This window comes from Motacilla alba, chromosome 10 (genome assembly GCF_015832195.1).
Source record: "Motacilla alba alba isolate MOTALB_02 chromosome 10, Motacilla_alba_V1.0_pri, whole genome shotgun sequence".
NCBI classification, from domain to species: domain Eukaryota; kingdom Metazoa; phylum Chordata; class Aves; order Passeriformes; family Motacillidae; genus Motacilla; species Motacilla alba.
Window position 1 is genome coordinate 18,959,266 of NC_052025.1, and position 21,401 is coordinate 18,980,666.

The window sequence follows — 21,401 nt, forward strand, 5'->3', positions numbered from 1 at the left end:
CCACGCAGAACAATTTTCTGAAACAAGACAGATTTATAAGGATTATGGGAAAGTTTATTTTGCACTACCTACTGCATTTTGTTCTATGTATGTATATAAACAGAGCTGAGAGTTCCTTAAACATCTTTACAGAACATAATTCAGCAGTGGCCAGAAAGATTAAAAGCATGCAGGAGGACTTTGTGTAAATAAAAGAAAATGTTAAAAGAAAAGGAGATGAGCAGGGAAAGGCCAGAGGGGGAAGGAGGGAGTGCTGCTCCCTGTTACCCACATGTTACAGGGAATAGAGATGAGTTAAAATCCTCTCTGTGGGACAACTGCAAAATGGATGAAGGAGAGGTCTGAGATTTTCTGTTACCAGAAGCTGTCCCTTTTCTGGTGGTATCTGCAGGAGTGTGGAGTGAGTAAAAATCCACCTTTCTGCTCTGGCAGCAGCACAACCCATTTGTACCAGCACAGGTACCTCATAATAAGTTACAGAGAGAAGTTAAAGTTGAGCTTTCTGTCACCTCAGCTGCTTCTTGAGTTTTTCAGGATCAAACTATGAAACATGAATTAACAATATGCACAATACACAATTCCCACATGCTGCTGGCTAAAGCAAATAGAATTGGCTCTTCTGTGTTGACAGCTTACAAGAGGAACTCTGAGCTTTGAATTTTTTAATAATAAAAGTGATCATAAGTGATCAAAAAGAACATGTCAAAACACACAATCATAAAGGGCAATTGTGTGGTTAAACAGAGAGAGTCCCTGTTTTGTGCTGGCTTTTTGTGGGAGTGCTCTTGCTCCTCCAGCTCCCTGCTCCGAAGGAGGCACAGCAGGGATTGACAGCTTTATTTTCCTCCTTCATCTTTCAGTTTGGGAGACCACAGTCTGCCACCTGTCAACAGTATCTTTATTATATTGGAGAAGCCAGGGGGAAAAAAACATGCCTTGAGGTGTTTCCATATCAGCAGACGTCGCAGCGTGGTCTTTGTAGCCAAAAATATGTTGAAATAGCACAGGTTTTTCTTACAGCTACTCTCCCTGTTCCATCTCCAGCATCCTGCCTTCAGATGGAAGCAGACTCTGGCTGGGATGATGTCCCTGTCCCTCAGACCCCAGCTGTGCCCTGCCTGGCTCACAGGCTCAGTGCAGGACTTGTGACAGGGTCACCATCCCTGGAAGTGTTCACCAACCCTGCAGGTGTGGCCTTCTGGGATAAGGTTGAGTGGGAAAGAGGATATTGGTCAAAAGCTGGGCTTTAATGATCTTGGACGTCTTTTCCAGACTTGGTGATTCTATGACTCCTCAGGTTTAGGTGTCTGCAGACCTGCCCCTCACAAATAAAATGAGGCAGGTGCTGGAAGGTGGGGACTCAGCTGCTCTGGCAGGAGGTTCTCCAGCTGCTTCTGCCACATCCAGTCCCTCAGTGCAGCTGAATCTGGCAGTGTCCTAGCCCATATTGCTGTCACCAGAAAAAATGGGATGTATTTTGGGTTTGCAGGCAGCAACTTTACCAACTAACTGATTTTCTTGAACCTGTAGACTCCTGTATCCCAAATGTATAAAAATGGAATTGCAAAGTGCAGTCAATGAGCTGCTTCTCCATGCAAAACTGACTGTCACAAATGCTCTGTTGCTTTTTCTCAGGTGTTTTGCTCTGACAAGCTAAATTCTCCTCCTTTTCCATCCAAAAAAAGGGTGGAAAAGTGCAGTAAGATCCTGGTGAGACTGGCCAACCAATTCACAGATCAAAGTCCACTCGAATGGCCAGCAGCTCATTCCATCTATCCCATCAACAACTTCAGCAGCACTCAGTCCAGATCCACTATTTAGGTTTCTTTATGAAAAAAAAAAAAAAGGCAGCAAATTGTGATGATTAATGTGGACGTCCCAGGGAAAGCAGTGGGTATAAAGGGCTCTTCATTTTTGACAGGTGCATTGTGCATTCTGGGCTCCCAGCCAAGACACATTGTCATCAAATGTTAATCAAATCTGCAAATAATATACAAAGTATTAAATTGTGCTTATTCTCAGAGTAATTTGAGACATAAATTTATCAAGCTGTGCTATATGTTAAGGTCCCTTAAAATGAAGAAAATCAGGACTATGAGGCAGATAAAGAGATTGTGACAACAAAGGGCTTTCAGTGAGCCCTGGTTCAGGAGGATGAAGCATTTAAGCACTCAGTATTTTCCTTCAGAGAAGGTTCTGATGTAAACAAGTAAATCCACAAGTAAGGAGAAGCAGGCTGGGATGAGAACATGTGAAACCTCTCTGCAGCTGCACACTTGAAATAGTAATTTCAGTTTTCTGCATGTGGCTGTGCCCTTCCTCACCAGGACTGTGGCTGCAGGTCCCACCCCCCAGCAGTTATTCTGCACCTGAGAAAAACATCTGTATTAGAATAAGAAACTCCGTTTTCAGGCTGGAGGACTTTCTGCAGCTGTGTTTTGTGTGCTTTTGGCTGCTCACCCTGCTTCCTGCCAGGATCCTGGTGCAGTTCTTTGGGATGCTCTTAATCTTCCCCTTTGGAACGCGGATCCACAGTGTCCCCAGTGTTTGTGTCTGAGGGACAGCATTCAGAAAGTTACTGAATCTTCTGACTTTGAAAGCTCTGCTTTAAAAAGTTAAGTGCTGTTTAAATTAAATGTGCTTTACTACGCAATTAAGAAACAGTCAAAATTAAATATAATGGGCAAATGAAATGCAGAGTGTGAAGATGCTATAGATCAGCCTGCCAGCCACAGGAGGCCTTTCCTACTGATCCAAGGTCTGTGCTGCTCTTCCCAAGCCTCCTAGGATGAGGATTTTCAATTGTATTTCCTTGCCCTGGCAGAATCCTTCTCAATTTTTTTTGCTCTAAGCCTACCCAGAAGGGATTTTCCTGGAGTAAGCTTCTTCCCCACTGTGATGGATGGGTAAGAGTGTAACTGTGTAAGTGCAGGTGAGAACCAAACCCTGACACAGGAGCTCTGCAGTGAGGCCATCAGCTCTCTAATGAGCCATTTCTCATCTCTGCTGGGTTTTGAGCAGTGAAGTTGTGCTGTTTATATCCAGCAGGGAAATAAAGAGGGGCTGGCAGAGCCCTGAGCCTGCCTGTGCAGTGCTGCCCTCCCTCCCACCTTCCCCTGCCACGTCCAGCGCAGGGCAGCTCTCCCAGCCTGTCTGCACTCAAGAATGCAATTGCTTCACTGCCTATCCCCTTAGCAAAGCAGAAATACAGCAACCCAAACTCTTCCTCCTCAAGAATGTGCCTTGCCAATGGCCTTTGTCAGGGCCAGGTTGTTATCAGGGTAATGCCTGGTGTTTACTTTTCAGTGCCAGTAAATAAATCTCAGTCCTGCTTGACCCTTCGCTCTCTGGCCTCCCCCGAGCTGAAAACAAAAATGCTGTTCTGGATACAATCAACCAGTTTGGTTCAAGTCCTGCTTTTCAGGATCTGAGTCTGAAACTGGTGGTCTCTGAGTCTCTTAATGCCATTAAAGCTCAGATTTCAAAGATGTGTGCCTTGGAGCTTTTGGGTTTGATTTAAAGATAAGCCACTCAAGCTATGTTGATCAAGGGAGTGTCTTTATGTGAATTTTCCTTTTCAAATAAATCCAGGCCAAGATTTATCAGATCCTTTTAAAGGCATTTGTTACTGGAAAACATTCCCGCCTGCTTCCAGCTCCTCTTTTTTCTTCCTTTAAGGAAGGATCCTGAGCTGGCCCTTTCCTTTCTCACAGCACCAGGAGCTCTAACTGGATTTTAGGCAGTCCATAAAACAATGACATCTCCTCATATGCTGGGGCTCTGTGTGATTTGTGAAGCCTCCGTGACCATTCCTCACTTTCCCATTCCTTTTTTTTTTTTTTTTTTAATTTCGTTAAAATTTATGAGAGTCATTCCACATCCAGCAAAGCAGTGGAAATAGTCAGGAAAGTGGGACCTGGTGGGAATTAAAGGCTCCTCATCCACCAGCACAATGGGAATTGCTGGAGCTGTCTCACCAAAATGCCACAAGTGATGCTTGTCCTCCTCTTGCAGGTATAAAGTGTCACTCTGAGCACCTGCAAGTCACCCCTGCCTGAGCTGGTCTGAGCAGCAGCACCAGAGTTGAAAAAATTCTGCATGAATGACCTGAGGAAACACCTCAGACTTTTATTTTCACTTTATTTATTTTCACTTTTTTAGAACATGTGCTGTTCACATTTTCCAGTTATTTTGACTCTTCTCCACAAACTTCTACAAAATCAAATTCAGGCCTTTCAGAATAGCAGCAGATTCTGTTATTTTGGTAGAAATGGTGCTTATTTGTAAATATTTTAGAGATTCTCTTAATATTTGTAAAATATATTCCAAATATAGGTGGTGACATGGGCGGTGGAAAGAGGTTTGAAGAATGGCATGTGCCCATCAGGTGACAGTGACCTGGCCCAGAGTCAGCTGTCCCCTCCCAGTGTGTGCCATGTGCCCCTGGCAGGTTTTGTCCCTGTTCCTCCCCTCTCCCTTGCCCGATGACCACAGGGTGAGCTCAGGTGGTCAATGGCAGCCTGTTCTCCAAGAAGAGTTTTGCTCTTAACCAGGCCTCTGACCAAATGGGAGGGAAGATGGAAATACCAAGATAAAACTCCACGATTTCTGACCTTTCAGTGGAAACTATTTTCAAAATAAGCCATAAACACCTCATTTCTGTAGCAGGGGATATGGTTTCAGGCTAAGATGGTTTCTGCAAAAGAGATTTTGGTTCCAGCCAGGCAATAAGGGGCACTCCAGTTAGACATTCCCTGAAGGAATCTCTTCTCCCTAGACCTCCTCTCAGAGGACGTTGGGCTTTGTGCCTGTGGGGAGCTGGGGGAGCAGGGATGGGGTTGCAGAGCACAGAACAGCAATGTGGGCTGTCCCCTTCTCCTGGGGCAAGGAAGGACAGCGATACCCGGGCTGAGAGAGACTTTCCCAGCCTAAACCCAGACAAACATGCAGCCTGATCTCATCCCCTTTCCCTTCCAGCCCCTAGACCTGCAGCCAGCCCCAAATGAGATGCTGTTTTCTGGAAGGATATCTGATTTGGGGGTAAGATTTCTGAGCAATAGGGCAGCTACCTTCCATGAGGAGTGGTTCCAGTGTGTCATTACCCTCACAGCTATGAGATTACATCTGAATGCAAGGTCGAATATGTCTAGTTGCAAGTTCCAGTCATTAGATCTCATTAAGCAAGGTTGAAAAGTCCCCCACTATCAGATCCCTTTTTGAAGTTCCTCTGCGTAGTAATAAAATTGTCTCTTAATTTTTGGGAGACAGTCTTTGGAGAGAGGCCTAAACATAGCACTGAGCATAATAAAATGAAGTTTAAATTGGCAGAGAAACAAAAAAAAAAAAAAAAAAAAGGCTAACAAACCACCAACCACCCAAACCCAACCCTGAAGCCCATCCCTTCCCTTCCCTCCAAGAACTTTAAGGAACTGAATTAAAAATGAAAGCTGGGAAATTTCAGGTTTGTGGTTGCACCCACCCACCTGGGCTGTCTGTGCTGCAGCTGCAGGAGATACTGAGAGGTTGCCTGAGAGATGGGTTTTAAATTGACCAAATAAAGCTGCAGCTCTCTTATCTCACATGCCTTGTGCCCTGAGTTATGGTGGGGAGAGCGTTGCCTTGGTTTGTGGGTTTCAGCTACATGGCAAACGTTAATTTAAAATAGATCTCTGTGGTTTCATAGCTCTCCATTTGCGGTGGGGTTATCTGAAAAACACAATTCTGTCTCTTCAGGAAGGCAGAGAATGGGAAAACAAAGCCTGAAAATGCTGTGCTGAAAGAGCTGCTGCCTTCACCATGGGTTTAATGCTCCCCTCATCCCTCCCAGCCAGAGCAGGGGTCTGTTACTCCAGTTGCCCAGCTGGATTCCAGTTTGGATAATTACCCTCTGCCCACTGGAGTTTCTTCCGGCAGTTTCAACTGAATGTTATTTTTTCTTCCTCCTTTGAAAAGAAACCCATTGTTAGCATAATTGGCACCGAGGTGGCAGCAGTGGTAGGGACAGGGATCCTGGTATCTACGAGAAGGTGTTATTTAATATAATTAACTGGAGCATGGATCTGCTGCCTCCCTCTCTGGGTTCAGCTCCCAGCTCAGACCCAGGCTCTGCTCCTCATTTTAAAGCTGGTTCTTCAGGAACTGGAGCAGTTCTCCACCATACAGGTCTGATCCTGTACCGTGCTAAGCAGCCTCAACTCTCACTGGAGGGAATGAGAGCAGAGGTAACTCAGCATCTCCCAGAAGGAGGGATTTGAATAGGAGATGAGTTGAGGGTATGGTTTTGGGATCAACGTTTGGTTCATGACTCTGGGGTCAAGGGCTTAAAATAATTCTGCTGTGAGCAGGTTTAGAGTTTAGCTACCTTGGAGCTAAATGTTGAAAACATGCCTTACAGCAGGGATCCACCTTCATCAGTCCATCTGAGGGCTGACCACAAATGGAAGTTGTCTGGAATAACCCCTCAATGACAGCCCCTTCGCTGACCATAATTCCAAATGCAGTCCTGCTAGGACAGCAGCAGCACTTCTGTGCTTCCCTCCTCATCCTTCTGATTCCCAGAATAAACCCCAAGTGGCCCATTCATCCTTCTGGCTTTCATTTCTCTTTCCATTCTGGGCTGTGTTTCACCTGCAGGATTTCACCTGTGGCTGGATTTCACCAGCAGCAGGGTGACCAGAGCAACAGAATCTGCCAGTATTTATAGAAACTGTGCTAAATCTTCAGAAAGACCATGCCTTCCATCATTTTCTCTAAGTAATTTCAAGTGTCTGATTTAGTTCAAGCCCCTGATTTGCATCAGAGGCTGAGAGTGGCTGTTTGTAGATGGTTTGTCCACCTGGAGTGACATTATTGCTACACCAGTGGAATGTCCCTCCTGATGACCAGGCTCACCTAAGAGTCAGTCACAGTGATGAGCAGCAGCATTAACATCCTGACTCAAACAGTGAGCTAAAAACTAGGATTTGTAGGGCATTTTCATAAATAGACTTTATTTCTGCTAAACCCTGGTGTTGCTAGCAGGATCTGCAGAGAAGGATCCTCAGGAGATGCCACCCACAGATCTGCATGGGGCGAGCAAACCCCAGAGGGGGAGGAGGTTCTGTTTTGATATCCAGCCAAGAGTTGCTCTGGAAACAAGGCTAATAACAGTCTGCTGGGGATGGGCTTTTACTTGTGATGTCTTTGGTTCTCCCTGGCAGTTCATGCAGAACCAGGAAATGGAGAAAGGTGCATCCAACATCAAACAGCTTTCAAGTAGGCATTTTTGCCTAATATCCTAAGGAAATGAGCCTTGTGTGATCCCACTGCCTCTGGGGGTGTATGTGTGGGTCTGAAAGCTTTTGAATTCACTGGCCAATTCCAGCCAGATTTAGCAAAAGGGTGAAGATCTCACAGAGGGATCTGTTCCTACAAGCTGGGGGAAAACAGGGGAAGGGCAATGAATGGGAGAGCCCCTGTTAGCACCTCGCTGAGGGGGGAGCCTGAGCTCACCTTCCATGAAACACCAGAGAGCCACCCAGGGAAAGGAGGTGAAGAAAGGTTGGGAGTCAGACAAGTGGAAAACAAGCCTGTGTTAGGTTTGCTCATCATGGGTGTGAAATCCCAGATTGCTCATCTGTGAAATCCCAGAACTGATCTGTTCTATTTGCTGCACTGTGCATCCTCCAGAAGTTCTGTGGAGCTGAATCACTCCCTTTTGGACTCCCTTTCAGCCAGCACCTTCCTGGGAAGATGCTGGTTGCTTTGAGGGGGCAAAAATCCTGTGAAGAGCCTACAAATGCCCAAACCCTAAGCTGGATAAGAATGGATTCCATGTGAGAGTCCCCAAATCACAGCAAAGCTGGTTATTCCAGGCTTTAAATGAAATGATCAATTTTCAGTCCTTGCTTGGCTGCCTCCAGGGAGATGCAGACCTTAATCACAGGAGAACATGTGGTGTTTTAAAGGGCCCAAAGGCTTTTTGAATTATGTTTATAGAGACCAAAGTCTTTGAGCACAAATGTTTGATTCTAATAATCTGTCTGGCAGTGTCACTAATAAAGATTTATATGCCGAATTTATCAGGGACACCTAAGCTAACGCTCTTCCCATAGGGAAAATCCTCTGGAACAGAAATCTGCTGGACTAAAATTGAGAAGTACTTGCTGCTGGGAAATACCACCCAACAGAAAAAGATCCTAGGAACTCTTTCTTACTTCCTGGGTGACCAGCTTTTGCAGTTGGCTTTGTAGATGGAGCCCAGAGTCAGGCATGTCCAAGGAAGAAAGGCTTGGAGGGTGTATTTGAAATGTCAAGGAATGGGTAGGAAATACTGAGATATTTCTTGGACTCACTCAGATATTTTACGGTTGACTCTTAGAGCAGAGTTTCTTCACAGAGACTCAGCATGAAATAAAACCATATATTGATAAAATATCCCTATTCCCAGTCTGTTTGGTTGTGTTGAGAAGGACAGTTTCGGTCAGTAGTGCAGTGCTTCAGCAGTTTGGGCACCAAAGTCTAAAGCCCTGGGTTAAAAATATAAGTGTTGGCAAAGAGACTGGCAAATGGAGTTTGCAATTTTCTGGCTTAACTCATCCAGCTGCTCTCCTGAGAACTGCTTTAATGAGCTTCCCTGACTCACTGCCACAATGGGCAGATTTCAGAACCTGCCACTTCCTAAGAGGGAAAATATTTGCTGCAGAATATTAGATTGGTCCATTTTGATTCAACTTCCAGCAAGTGCTGTGCTGAAATCACAGACGTGCTTCAGCTGGAGAGTTCACTTCCTTGAGCTCCTGTGGGTACACATGGGGCTACATTGGGCTCCATTCATTGCTGGGGCAGCCACTTCTTTCTTTTTTTTTTCCAAAAATGAGAAGTTAAATACCGAAAATGATGGTTGTGACATAGTGGGTGGGATTCCCACAGGGAAAATGGAGCAGGCAGGTTGGATTTCTCCTCAGAGTCCTAACAGATATGGCATTCACACTTGTTAGAGTTTGGAAATTAGTACTGAGTCATGTCCAGGGGCTGCACAATCCACTGCCAGTTCAGTGGCCATGTGTGAGGAAGGAGTTTTGCAAAGCTGTGGTCCCCAAACTTTAACTGCAGAGCAATTTGGTCTTGATATCCAAAACACTTGGATGCATAATTAATGCTAATTTTCTTTATATGGTCACATTTCTATCAAAACAGTTTAATGCTAAGTGCACGCTGCAATTCTTGCTGGGATTAATGCAGACTCTTGAGCTGGTGCCTCGTTTCCTTTGGTAGCTCACGTTGTCAGACTCCTCACATTTCATAATTCCTGAGCCTTGGCACAGTTCATTCACAGCAGTGGGGTAAAGTCCTGGTTCTGTTCTGGTCAAACCCCAGGATTCAATCAATGAATGAGCAACCTGCTCTGGTGGAAGGTGCCCTGCCTTGGACAGGGGGGTGGAATCAGATGAGCTTCAAGGACCCGTCCAACACAGACCATTCTGTGATTTTATGATTTTCCTTCACCCTAAAAAACAACAAACCAGGGGAATAGCATCTGCCAGGGGATGCTTTTCACAAGGGTACTGCAACTGACTGAGAAATAAAATAAGAAGCCTCAAAGGAAAAAAATGCAAAGTTGTCTCAGTTCTGCTCTCTGCATTTGTAAAAAAAAAATGCCACAAGCGTTTTCAGTTGGATGTATTGAACACCTATGGATGGGCAGTTTCCATCTATTGGCCTATTTTCTACTTCCAACATTCAAATAATTCTAATAAGGCAGATGAATGCAAAAAAAAACAGGGAAAAAAAGAAAACTAGTCATAGGAAGATAGGAAGTGATGAAGTTGGCAGTTAGGTGTAATAGAAACAATGCCAGTTTTATTACATGCCTTTCCAATAAGAAAACTCTTTTTTGGGGTGTTTCAGCTATCTGTAATAGGCCAGAGTAATCCCTCACCCTACAGACTCATTTGAAAACAATCCCTACCTCTGTATAAAACAGTTTATTCCCGCTCCTCCAGGAAACAAGGGTGGAGCGTGCAGAAAAAGAACATCTATAAATCACATCTTTGATGCCAGATGAATGAGATGTGAGCTATGAATCATGTGGAAGGATGAGCAGGCTCTGCCTTCCATTATCACAACTGACCAACATCTTTGTTTGCATTAACTGTTCTCATTCCATGAGCACACTTCAAATTAAAAAGTCTGAAAACATCACACTTTCAGGTTTCTTTCAAATACTGGAGGAGGAACCCAAAGGCTGAGCTTTTTGTGCTCAGGCATTGATGTTAGGAGGAAATTTAGTCTGTTGGGCTCTGGAGTATCCCTTGGTTGGGAATGAGTGGTTGAAGGAAGGGTAAAGTAAGTAAATACTTCATCTCTTTCATTTTTCTGACAGGCATGCTTGGAATCCTCCCTCATCAATAGAGGTTTTGCTGGATGCTGGCAATGCCCCTCAGGCAGTGCACAAGATTAATAGGGCTCCCTATCTAATTACAGGTTTACTGACGGATATTACTGAGGCCCCAGCAATGCAAGCTCCCTACACTGCACTTTTCCCCCTGTCTAGAGCTCACAGAAAGAAAAAGAGGCAGAAAACCAAGTGTACTAAAGGGAACAAGGCATGACTCAAACCCTGTACCTGAGGCAGCAGTGAGCATTTTGCTCCTAAAGCACTGCAAGTTGAGAGGTAACTTGTTGTTAAACAACCATCCAGGTTTGTAGGCTAGAGATAATCATGAGGAACAAAAGGAGTTTTCTTTGGCAGTTTGTGCATAGTGGCAAATAACTCTTAGCAGATAATGCCCTGCCTGGGATGCTCATAGGCAGAATTTCACCCCTTGCTTTAGCTGGTGCTTTTCTCATTTTCCTTAAGAGTTGGGTAAAGACTTCAGGAATTAAACACAAAACCAAACAGCCTCTAAACTTAGCCCTAAACAAAACAAAACAGCCCCTTCCCCTTTCAGATGTCCAAATTAGGGGTAGGAAAATGCCATCTCTGTTCAGATTTGCAGCCGTGGCAGATCCTGGTGACTGAAGCATGAGATTTAATGGGATTTTCAGTCCTGAATCCAAAGGTGGAAATAGAAAAGGGGAAAGTAGCAATAGAAATAAAAAATAGGATACAGAGGTCTATTGTGCTCTGATATTTCCATCCCTAAAGTGTTGTGATCCCACAGGTTTATTATCTCCTCAATGCACAGGCAGTTTTGGGATGGCAGTTGTTGTGGGGGATGTATTTCCCTTCCAGGAACATGCTGGAAATTTTAATCCTTTCAGCCAACTATCAAGTCTCTGTAGGTGGTTTTTTCTAGGAAACAGTTTTTTTCTGACAATGTGACAAGAAACAATGACTCAAGACTTCTTCCCACATTAAAAGGGTCTTGGAGGAACTTCTAATTGTTGTGGAAATGCCAATTTAAGGTTACACGATAATTTTTGTGGACTGGTTTCATGGAATTAATTTTCATTCTACATATTTTCTTGCATAACTAATTGGGTTGAGGCAATTAGTGGAATTTACTCCTGGGAAGGCTCTCCACGAGGCTGTGACAGGGACCCTGCTCAGGACCCTTCCAGCTCGGGGCTGAGAGTGGCTGTCCTGGCTCCACTGCTCCAAGGAGAGCCGGGAGAGCAGCAAAGCCTCGCTCCACTGGACTTCTCACTTACTCTTTTCCTCCCCTTTCTGTGTGTTGTCTTCTAATAATTCCTTCTCTCTGAATGCATCGCCTGCAGCGCAGACATTAGATAAATAAAGCTGGCGTGGGCCCCGAGCCAGCCGGGATTGCATAAATACCCCGAGCTCTGGAGCACGCAGCCTCTGCTCGTGAGACAGTGCAGGGGCTGCCTGCCACTGGCCTGGGCTCTCCCGACAACTGGGGGAGACTGCAACGGGCCAGGCAGGAGGAGGGAGGGGGTGAGGGACACTGTGGGGGTGTTCCTATTTGACTCCATGTCAGCCTTTCCAGCAGCTGAAATTCCCTCCTCCCCAGCTCCACCCGTGCTTCTCTGAGGGGGATGCAGAGTGGCACCAATCTCCTGTTTCTATAAAATAGAAGTGGAAGGTCTCAGGAAGTAACCCACAGCCCCAAAACTCCATCCTCTCCTTCCCAGGGGTACTCTGGCCTAGGCTTTCAGAGGGGCATCAGCAGCTGTGGGATTTAAATGGGACAGGGATGAAAGAGGAAGGGAAGAATTGCACTGCCTGAGCCACAGCCTGTAGCTGGCTGGGCTGGAGATGGGAAACCAGTTTGTCCAGCTTTGGCTTCACGAGAAGGTTCAGAGATGCCTTTTCTTGTAGTAAAACCCACCCACAGCACGGGTCCCCCTGGCACAGCCTGGGCTGAGGGGAGAGCGCTGTGCTCGGTGTGTGTGTGTTCCCTTCTTGCCCTCCCGCTAAGGACTGCAGGTGAATTCTCTGCCCTGCTTATTCCAGCTGCTTCAGCAACTTGTGCATGATTGCTCCAGGTTTTCCTGGGATTTCCCTGAGCTTGCCCCATGAAATTTCTTTCATTTCAGAGATCTGCCATCATTGAAGTCCCTGTGCTCTCAGATATTGTTACATTAATACACCATCCACGCTCCAGGGCTTCAGAGAATCATGCTGGGATGGGGTTTGATGGGTTTACTGGGATGGGTTTTGCTGTTCTGAAGCTCACTTGTGTATCTTGTAACTCCCAGCTAGAATACACCACAAGGAACTCAGGTCTGACCAGGCTCACTTGTCTCAAGGCTCCCTTCCAGCCTGTTTTCTGTTTGGGCAGAAAACAGTTATTTGGAAACACTTGAATTGTGCTGTAAGTGTCCCCCCAGAAGGATGTTGAGGACCTGGCACCTTTATAAAGAGCTTTGTGCTGTGTTATTCCTCTCTCTGCTGAGTGTGACAAGGCTCTGGTGCCAGTGGACCGTGGTTCAGTAAAACATTCAGAAATGCCAATAAATCAGAGGCACGCTTTGGAAGCTGCCAGCTGGAATTTGCTACTTGAGCTTAAACAAGTTGGGCATATCTGCTTACTCCTGTTTTATTTGCCTAGGTGTAGTGAGAGCAGTGCAGAGAGCGTGACTGGGGGTTTTATTGGAAAAGTTTGGGGAAGGGGAATTTAGAAAGAGCCGTGCTGCGTTTGTCTCCTCATCCTCGCTGCTAAAACACTCAGGTCATTTTATGTCGTGTTGTAGGGAGTTTGTAGGCAACCCTAATGACACTTCCATGGTGCTGGTTGGAAATACCATCCTTCAGATTCACACAAAACTGGTTATTTCACTCTTTTTCGTTGTTTATTGGCTTCCAGCTGAAACCCAAACCCGAGCTTGTGAGCTCTGGAGGGCATTAAGGATCCCCGACAGCTTTTTGCAAATGTAAGGGTATTAAACCCAAAGGCTTGGCTGAATTCCAAATGAGCAAATCTTATTCCGAAACCTTTAGGTTTCCCCTCTACTTAAGGGAATTTAAGATGTTTTGCACTTCTTAGATCTCACATGATTATAAGCGACTTGCCCAGGTCACACAGGAAATCTGCTGGGGAAAAAGACCTGTATCTCAGTTTTCCTGACTTCCCAGAGAGCTTCTGGCCAGACTAAGGGATGTGCTGGGTGAGGAAGGGCTGGGGTTCAGAGGTGATTCCCAGAGCACCTCTGAATTTTGGTATCCTCAGGAAAGCACCTGTGAGAATCGCCAGCAGGGGAAAGGTTGTGAGCTCACACTCAGCCTCCTTTTCTTCCAAAGGGGAAACAAAAATCCCCTGTTTTCTTTACCTGGCAGCCTGTTTTCATGGAACTTGAAGAATTCAACCTCTGAGGCTGCTGAGTTTGGCCGTTTCAGAGTGTGAGCCTGGGAATGCACCCAGGTTAAATAGGAAGCCGTGGTGCAGCGGGCACGGGGATGCTGCTGCTGCATCCAAGAGTCAGAGCAGTGCCAGGGGTGATTCCCAGCAATATTTGAGACAAAATAGAGAGACACAGGCTGAGTCTCTTCCTGGGACAATGTCATCCACTGGCAGACACTGGGACACACTGGTGGCACCTTTGTCCAAGTCCTGGTACTGCCTGGGAAGAGTCTCTGGTCATGGTTCTGTGCTGTGGATTTCCACACTGGCTTCTGCCCTGTAGAAAAATGCCTGGTTTGGCTAAACCCAAATCCTCAGAGCCTAAAACCAGGCAGAGCTGCCTCTGACACTTTGAGCAGATCCAATTCTTGCCGCAGCTGCTGCGTTTGCCTCTGCAGGCTTTGAGAGGCAGGAGCCAAGAGCATGTCCTGGCCTTGGAGCAGGGAAGCAGATCCCTCTGGGAAAGGCTGGCCGGGAAAGGCAACCCTGGGGAGCCAGAGTTTGCCTCTGGAGCTGGGAGCATCCATGGGCACAGTGGTGTCTGTGGGCTCTCTACCTGTTGGGCTTTGTTAGCAGCCCTGCTAATTGCTTTGATTTGTAAAGTGAGGGGCTCAGCAAAGCAGGAGGAGCACAGATGAAAACCAGACCTTGATGAAGTGTCTCATTAAGTAAAAAGGCAGAAATTTCGGGCATTACCCACCCCCCACTCGTGTGGAAGGCTGGTTACGATGTCTTGGCCCACAGGGAACAAACAGATGGTCAGAGCACACCTTGGAGCAGGGTCAGGATTGTGCTGCTGGTGCTTTGTTGGGGTGTAATTCCTCTGCCAGGGGGCTGCCCCAGTGCAGGAGGGGATACAGGCTCTTCTCCCTGCCTCTCTCAGCCCTGTGTCTTTTCCTTCCCATGTGCTGAGCTCACAGTGAAGAAAATAGAAAGAGGATCAAGCCAAACCAGTGCAGAAAAAAGCTCTTTCCAAGGGTAGCAGAGCTCAGAGAGGCAGAATGGGTCATCCTGCAGGCGACAAGCATTGCCACATTTATCTGTGCTTCCAGCTTCAGTCATTCCAAAGAGCAAATTCAACCTGATCAAAACAGACCTGTTGGAGTTTGGGTGGCTGGAGCTGACACCTCATGAAAGGCACTGGGATTCTCTTTGTTTTTGCTAACAGAAAGGAAAACAGAACAGCTACATATCATCCATCTGAAAAAAAAAAAAAAGGCTGTAATTACCACTCCCAGAAATTATTCCTTATTTAATGAAATGTCTCTTTAGGCTGAACAAAGGAATTTTCAGAGAGGAGAGCACTGAAGGGCGGGACAGAGAGCACAGGCAAGAACTCAGTTCAATTACAGCGAATAAAATCTTCTTGACACAGTTCTGACACAGTTTGTGGGAGATCTCACTAGAACCCTTGCCAGGCCAGAGCAAAGGCTTTTCATGGAGATCTTCTGTGTCTATTTCTACTGGGAGCACTGGGAGCCACCATCCATGGCTGGCCCACAGGGATGTGCAGCTCATTCCAGTTTGAGGGGGCTCTGTTGCTTTTCCACCTGCTAAATGCCTGATCCATTCTCAAAACAGGGCTTCTGCCAAGGCTAGGAACACCCTGACCCCCTTTGGAAGGGAAACTGGCTGGGGATGAGTAGCTCTGGCAGTGGGAAGGAAGGTGGGAGTAAAATAGAATGGTTAAGGCTGGAAAAGACCTCCAAGGTCATCGAGTCGGAGCACTTTGGAGGTGTCTCCCTCCCCCTGGCACACTGGCACCACAGGGCTGGGGGGTGTTACCCAGGAGGAGACACCCCAAGGCTCAGCTGGAGGGAGAGAAGGTCTGCAGAAGGGAGCAGGAAACACAGGGTGCTGCAGGAGGTGAATCCATGCTGGAACCACCAGCCTTGGTATGGGACAGAGATTTATTGATCCCATCCTGGTGGGGGAGAAGCTTTCCCCAACTTCAAGTGAAGCACATCCTTTCTCTGTTTATTTCTTTACCTTTTAAATTTTAATTTATTGTTTTATTTAAGGTCCTGTGCTGGTCTCTCTTTTGTTGCTTGGATTGACTGCTGTGCACTGTAACTTGCAGTAAAGTGGGGTTGAGTAGGAAATAACAGAGGATTTAACCTGTAGCACTGCTGTAAAAGCAGCCTTGGTCAAGTCTGAGGTGAATAATGCAGCTCTGGGGGGTGAAAATTCCTGTAATTAAGAAAGACCCTTAACCTTTGGAGTGAAGTGTCACAGGCAGGGTCAGGGATGGAACATGGGATCATTCTAAATGCCTAAAAAGGGGACTTATGATCCAAACCCAAGGAGATGCCATTCCTGGGTCAGGTCATGACCAGCTGAGTGAGGAGAGGGTGAGGAAAGGACAAATCTGGGGCCCAGGTACAACCCAGAGTGAGGCAGCAGAGTCCAGCTCCTGGCAGAGCTGCAGGAGGTGGGTGCTGTAGGAATGTGGGGTTTGGTGGGATGGCAGAGCTCCTGGTGTTCCCAAAGGACCAAGTCTCCTCTAGCCCTCCCTCCTCACAGAGCCTTGCCTTTGGTTTGGGCTCCACATTTCCTTGAAATAGGACAATCTGGTGGCCCTAGGGCTTGGACCTGTGTTCTGGGACACCTTGGGGTTTGCTCTAATATCGAAAGGCAGCTTGTGACCAAAGAGAGACACTGGGATAAGCTCTGGCAGCCTTTCAGAGCTGTCACAGCTCTGGGACCCTGTCACCCACGCCCATCAATGTCAGCAGGAAAACAGGCAGGAATCCACAGACTTCAGAGGCTCAGGAAACTCCTGAAATCTATGGTTAAACAGCAGATTCTAAACTACCACTGCCCTCAGGCTGGATTGAGAAGCTCTTTGCTCTGAGGATTGTTGCATGCTGGCAATCACCCCCACATAATTAAGTAGTTTATTCTGTCGTGTTTTGATAAATTCCAGCCTTCACCCCCTGGCTTACCTTGGGAAGGCTTGGTCCGTGTGCTGCCTGATGTTTGTGGTACACAGGGATTTGTTATGCTGTTCATTAATTCTTTCACATTAAATGGACTTGGGAAGGAAAAATATTGGTGGAGAAATAAAGAGCAACTTTCTCACCGAGGGCTGCAGTGAGTTCTGCCTGGAATCCTGCTTCACACCAAGCCAAGTTTTTTCTGATCTCGTGAAACGTTAGGTTTTCCTGCTACAAATTGATAAAACATACCTGTTTGCATTTAAAAACTGATATCCAGGTGCAGCACATTGCTGTGAAAAAAGCATAACATGACCTCAGCAGGATTCAGCTTTGGTTTTGGTAATGCCTCTTTGGCATTTGTTAGCCAAGGCAAATGCAAATCACATGCTGGAATGATTAAAGGATTCAGCCCTTGCCTTAGCTAATGTTTTGACTCTGCAAAGGAGGTATAACTTGCACTTGATCCTCAGTCAAAAACAGTTTCTAGCAGCAATTCTGTCTAGAAGGATGCCAAAAATGAGTGGGAACTGAGTATCCCGTTGCTTCCAGGCTGCTGGTTGGAGCCAGCCTTGGGGTGCCATGCTGGGGGTGACCATGGGGGATATTTACTCAACTGTAATTAACTTAATCAGCCACTGGGTATCAGTATTGTCTCACATCCCTCTATAAAAAAGACATTTTTATGGAGCTGAACATCTCTGTTTGGAGGCATTGCTGAGGGCTGGCCCTGCCTGGCAGGGTGTCAGGGGTCAGGGGGAGAATCCCCTCCAGCTTTGGGACACCTCTAACAGACACCTGACCCCGAAGCACCGCTGCACAGAGCCAAGGAACTGAGGGAGAGGTGGGCAGCAGCACAGGAAGGGGGTGCAGGGTGTTCCCAGGAACTTCATCCCCGGGGAATGGCTCTGCTCCTGCTCCCGTGCCACCCCAGACTCTGGGGGCTGAGCACGCTGCAGGCTGGGATGAGCTGCTCCCCTCCGGAAAAGAGCTGAGCAGAGTTTGTGTGTGACCTCTGCCGTGGGTGCCAGGTGGGATTTGGGGACATTAATCCCAGGCATGGGCTGTGCTGGCAGTGAGGATCCTGTCTGTGACAGGGTGGCGGTGTGAGTGCCCCCAGAGCAAGGGATGGCAGGAGATTTAAGGTCCCTTCCAACCCAAACCATCCTGGGATTCTTTGGTTCCATGTGACCGTTTTCCAGCTGGATTCCTTGAGTGTGGTGCCACTCTCCCTTCCTGCTGAAGCAGCAATGTTTGTGTTCATGTTTGTGTTGAATGGGCTGCTCCAGCCAGGATGGACAAAGGCAAAGGTGGTGCCCAGATGCTCCATGATCACACCTGGGACCACCCAACTTGCAGGTTTAGCCCTCAGCACACTGTGGGGTGGGTTTGGAGGCCTCCAGCTCGCTGGGTGATGGATCCAGGAGGGAAAAGCATCTGGGAAGAACCCACCTGAGTGAGGTGTGTCCCACTGCCAGGGCTTCATCAGCAGGGAATGCTGCAAAGGCTTGGGCAGGTTTTTCTCTTGGGCCCCTCACCTTCACCCCTAGGGATGGGACTCCAGCCCTGGTGGGATTTCTGCCTGAGTTTCCATTCAGTTTTGGCTCCAGGTAACAGTTGCTTCTCTCACTTCTGCCTTCCAGGCTCACTTCCCTTGCCAAAATGCTAATTTAGCCCTTCAGCTATGTTTAAAAATAAAAGATCCTCCACTTCTCAGGGTATTAAAAGGCCAAAAGGAATATAAAAAGTTCACCAGACTGGTCAGTTCACTCCCTGCTGTGTCTTCCTGGGGCGTTGCAGCAAAAACACAGGCACAAAATCCAAAGCAAACAGCTCCCTCCTCCCTGCCCAGCCTCCCCTGGAGCCTCTGGCTCCCAGCTCTGTGCCCATCTCCCTCCAGCCCCTGCCTCTCCACTCTGCCCTGGGCACCTCCCCAGCCTCTGGTGGCATCTTCTGTAGCACTTCAGCCACACTCAGAGGCTGCTTTTCCAACGCCTGAGTCATTCCTATTCCTGCATTCTCCTGGCCCAAAAATTTCCCACCAGCTTCTGTTCTGTTCAGGCACAAACCCAGCAACAAGGATTTTTCCCCCCTAGTCCCTCCTGGAGTAAGATAATACATCCACATCCTCCCTGCTGTTCCTGCCATTCCCAGGCATCCCACAAAGAGACCCCACTGAAATCCTCTGCTTGACTTTATGTCTCGGAAGCTGCAGAGGGATCTATTTAAAAATTCAGACAGGATTGTGGTTGTGCATTTGGTTTCATAGAAGCTCTGCAAGGTTGGTAAACCTGGAGGGTCACAAAATTCATATTTCTTCCTACTTGCTTAAAGCCTCATTTTACAGTACAGGGAACTTGGCTAACTAGGGCAGAAAAAAGGTCATTTAATGGTTGGAAGTTTTTTGTGTTTCCTGACTTTAATGCTGGTTGTGACTTAAATTGCTCTGCTTTAAAAAGTGCTGTGGGTTGGGATTGGGGTCCCTGAATGAGATCCTTTTGTTCCTCAGGCTTTTCATTTCTCACAAATTGAGAAGTGCAGCTCCCTCCCTCCTACAAAGGTAAAGAGGTGACACTTTGAAGCAGCCATGGAGAAGGAGAGGTCTTGTTTAGATTATTTCATTTTGGGCCAGTGCCTGTTTCAGTTTAGAGCTGCTCACTGTATGGAGAGAGAGCTCATTCATGTTCTTCCAAATGAGCTGTCACTTCCCAGAGCTGATTAATCACCACGAGACACCAGCCCTGGTATCACTGCACGGCTTCAAAAGGCTGAGTCAGCCAAACGTGGCACGCCATCCCCTCCCCAGGTTAACCACACACTGCTGGTCCCTGCTGCCAGCCCGCTGCAGCCTGCAGGAGTTCAGCAAAATCCATTTTATTGACTGGCACCAGGAAGGATCAAACACTGCACAGTGCCCAGTGGTGCCCAGCAATGTGATGGGAAGGGAAACTGGGGTGGAATAAAGTGCAGTGGGGACGTGGAAATAAGAAAGGTGAACGTGGTTCCAACTCTCAAGTGAAATCCCAACACTAGCCCAGTGACCATTGTTCTGCAAAGATATTTTTTAATGTAACTCATGTTGAGTGTTTGAGTTCAACCAGTTTGCGCTCCAACACATGGCTTTTCTCCATTAATGCTTATCCTGTTCTCATCAGTTTTGCTTTCTTTTTTTTCCATCAAATATCTTTTTTTCCTCAACAAGAAAGACCCTAATCATTTCAGGGTGCTTGCCACCTACTATCAGTGGTTATTTTGGGGATAGCTCAGCAAAGCTTTAAAATGTCTGAACTGCATTAAAATGAATTGTTGGCATTCCAGCCCAAACCTCAGGAGGCAGGAATCTGCCATGAGAGCATGGAGGGAAGCACTGTTATAATAAAGGATACATGTAATGAGGTTTGAAGTGCTTGAAATTCAAAGTCTGGTCCATATTACGAAACATTCACTTGGTTTAACGAAATCAGTCTCAAATTGATCTAATTAAACTCCTAGACAGCTTTAGTGTAGACATCTTCATATTGGTTTTATCCATTCTAAAATCCAGTTTAGCTGGGATGCGTTAGGGACAAAAACAGGAACTCCTCGATGGGAGCTGGTTGTCATGTACAGATCTGAGCTAAGTTCACTTTTCAGGCTTGTTCTCCATATTTTGCTTCTTTGGCTTCTTGTAAATCTCATGTTTGTGCTTCTTTAACTCTGGACTCTTGGTGACTTTGGGCACCATTAAGTGGCCAAGGAGGAGGAGGAGGAGGAGGAGGAGGAGGACCGTCCCAATCATGCAGTGTCTATCAGGAGCAAACCAGGAGAGCACGAGGCTCCTGTGAGACCCATGTAGATTCTGATCTCTTTTTATAAACTGGGAATTGAAATGGCTCAAGGCTGAACATTCAATGTCCTGAGTTCAGGCCCGTGGTTCTGGTGGAGTTTCCAGGCTGGAATCCACAGCTGAGTTGGATCCACAGCAGATTCACAGCACGTGAGGAGCTGCAGATCCACGAGCAGCTAAAACCTTCACACACAACTTCATCTTGAGTGCTGCCCTGCACAGAACATCAGTGTCTGGCCCATCTAGAAAGACTTTGTGCTCCTAAGTGGGAATTCCCAGTCCCAGGAGCTGCTGCTGGCCTTTGGACAGGCAGCATTCCCACTTGGCAGCCTCAGACTGCCACGGAGCTGCAGGGTGGGACCGAGGGATGGCACTGAAAGAATCCCTTCTAGTGGGAAAGAGAAGCTCAGTGATTCCCTCCTGGTGGGACAGAGAGGCTCAGTGTTGAGCTTGCTTGGTTTTCTTTGCAGGAGCAGGAGGGATGATGCCAATTCTGAAGTCACCCATGGATTTTGCAGAGGTTAATGCACCCCCCGAGAGTGTGGAACAAAACTGTCTGTCAAACAAAACTGGCGTTTGGGGCAGGGAGGTGCAGTGCATAAAAGTACATTTTATTCTGTTGACCATTAATTGTATAAATAAACCAGCACTAAGAATGTTTTTATATGCCACTCTGTTTTCTTATAAAATAGAGGGGTTCCTGAAGCTGTGTAGAAATTCCATAGTAAACAGAAAATCTGGCAAGTTACACCCATCCCGTGGAATATTGACAGAGATTTGCAACTCTGAGCATCACAGGAGCAGGACAGGCTGCAGTTTCCCACAAAAGGCAGGGACAGAGCAGCAGAATAG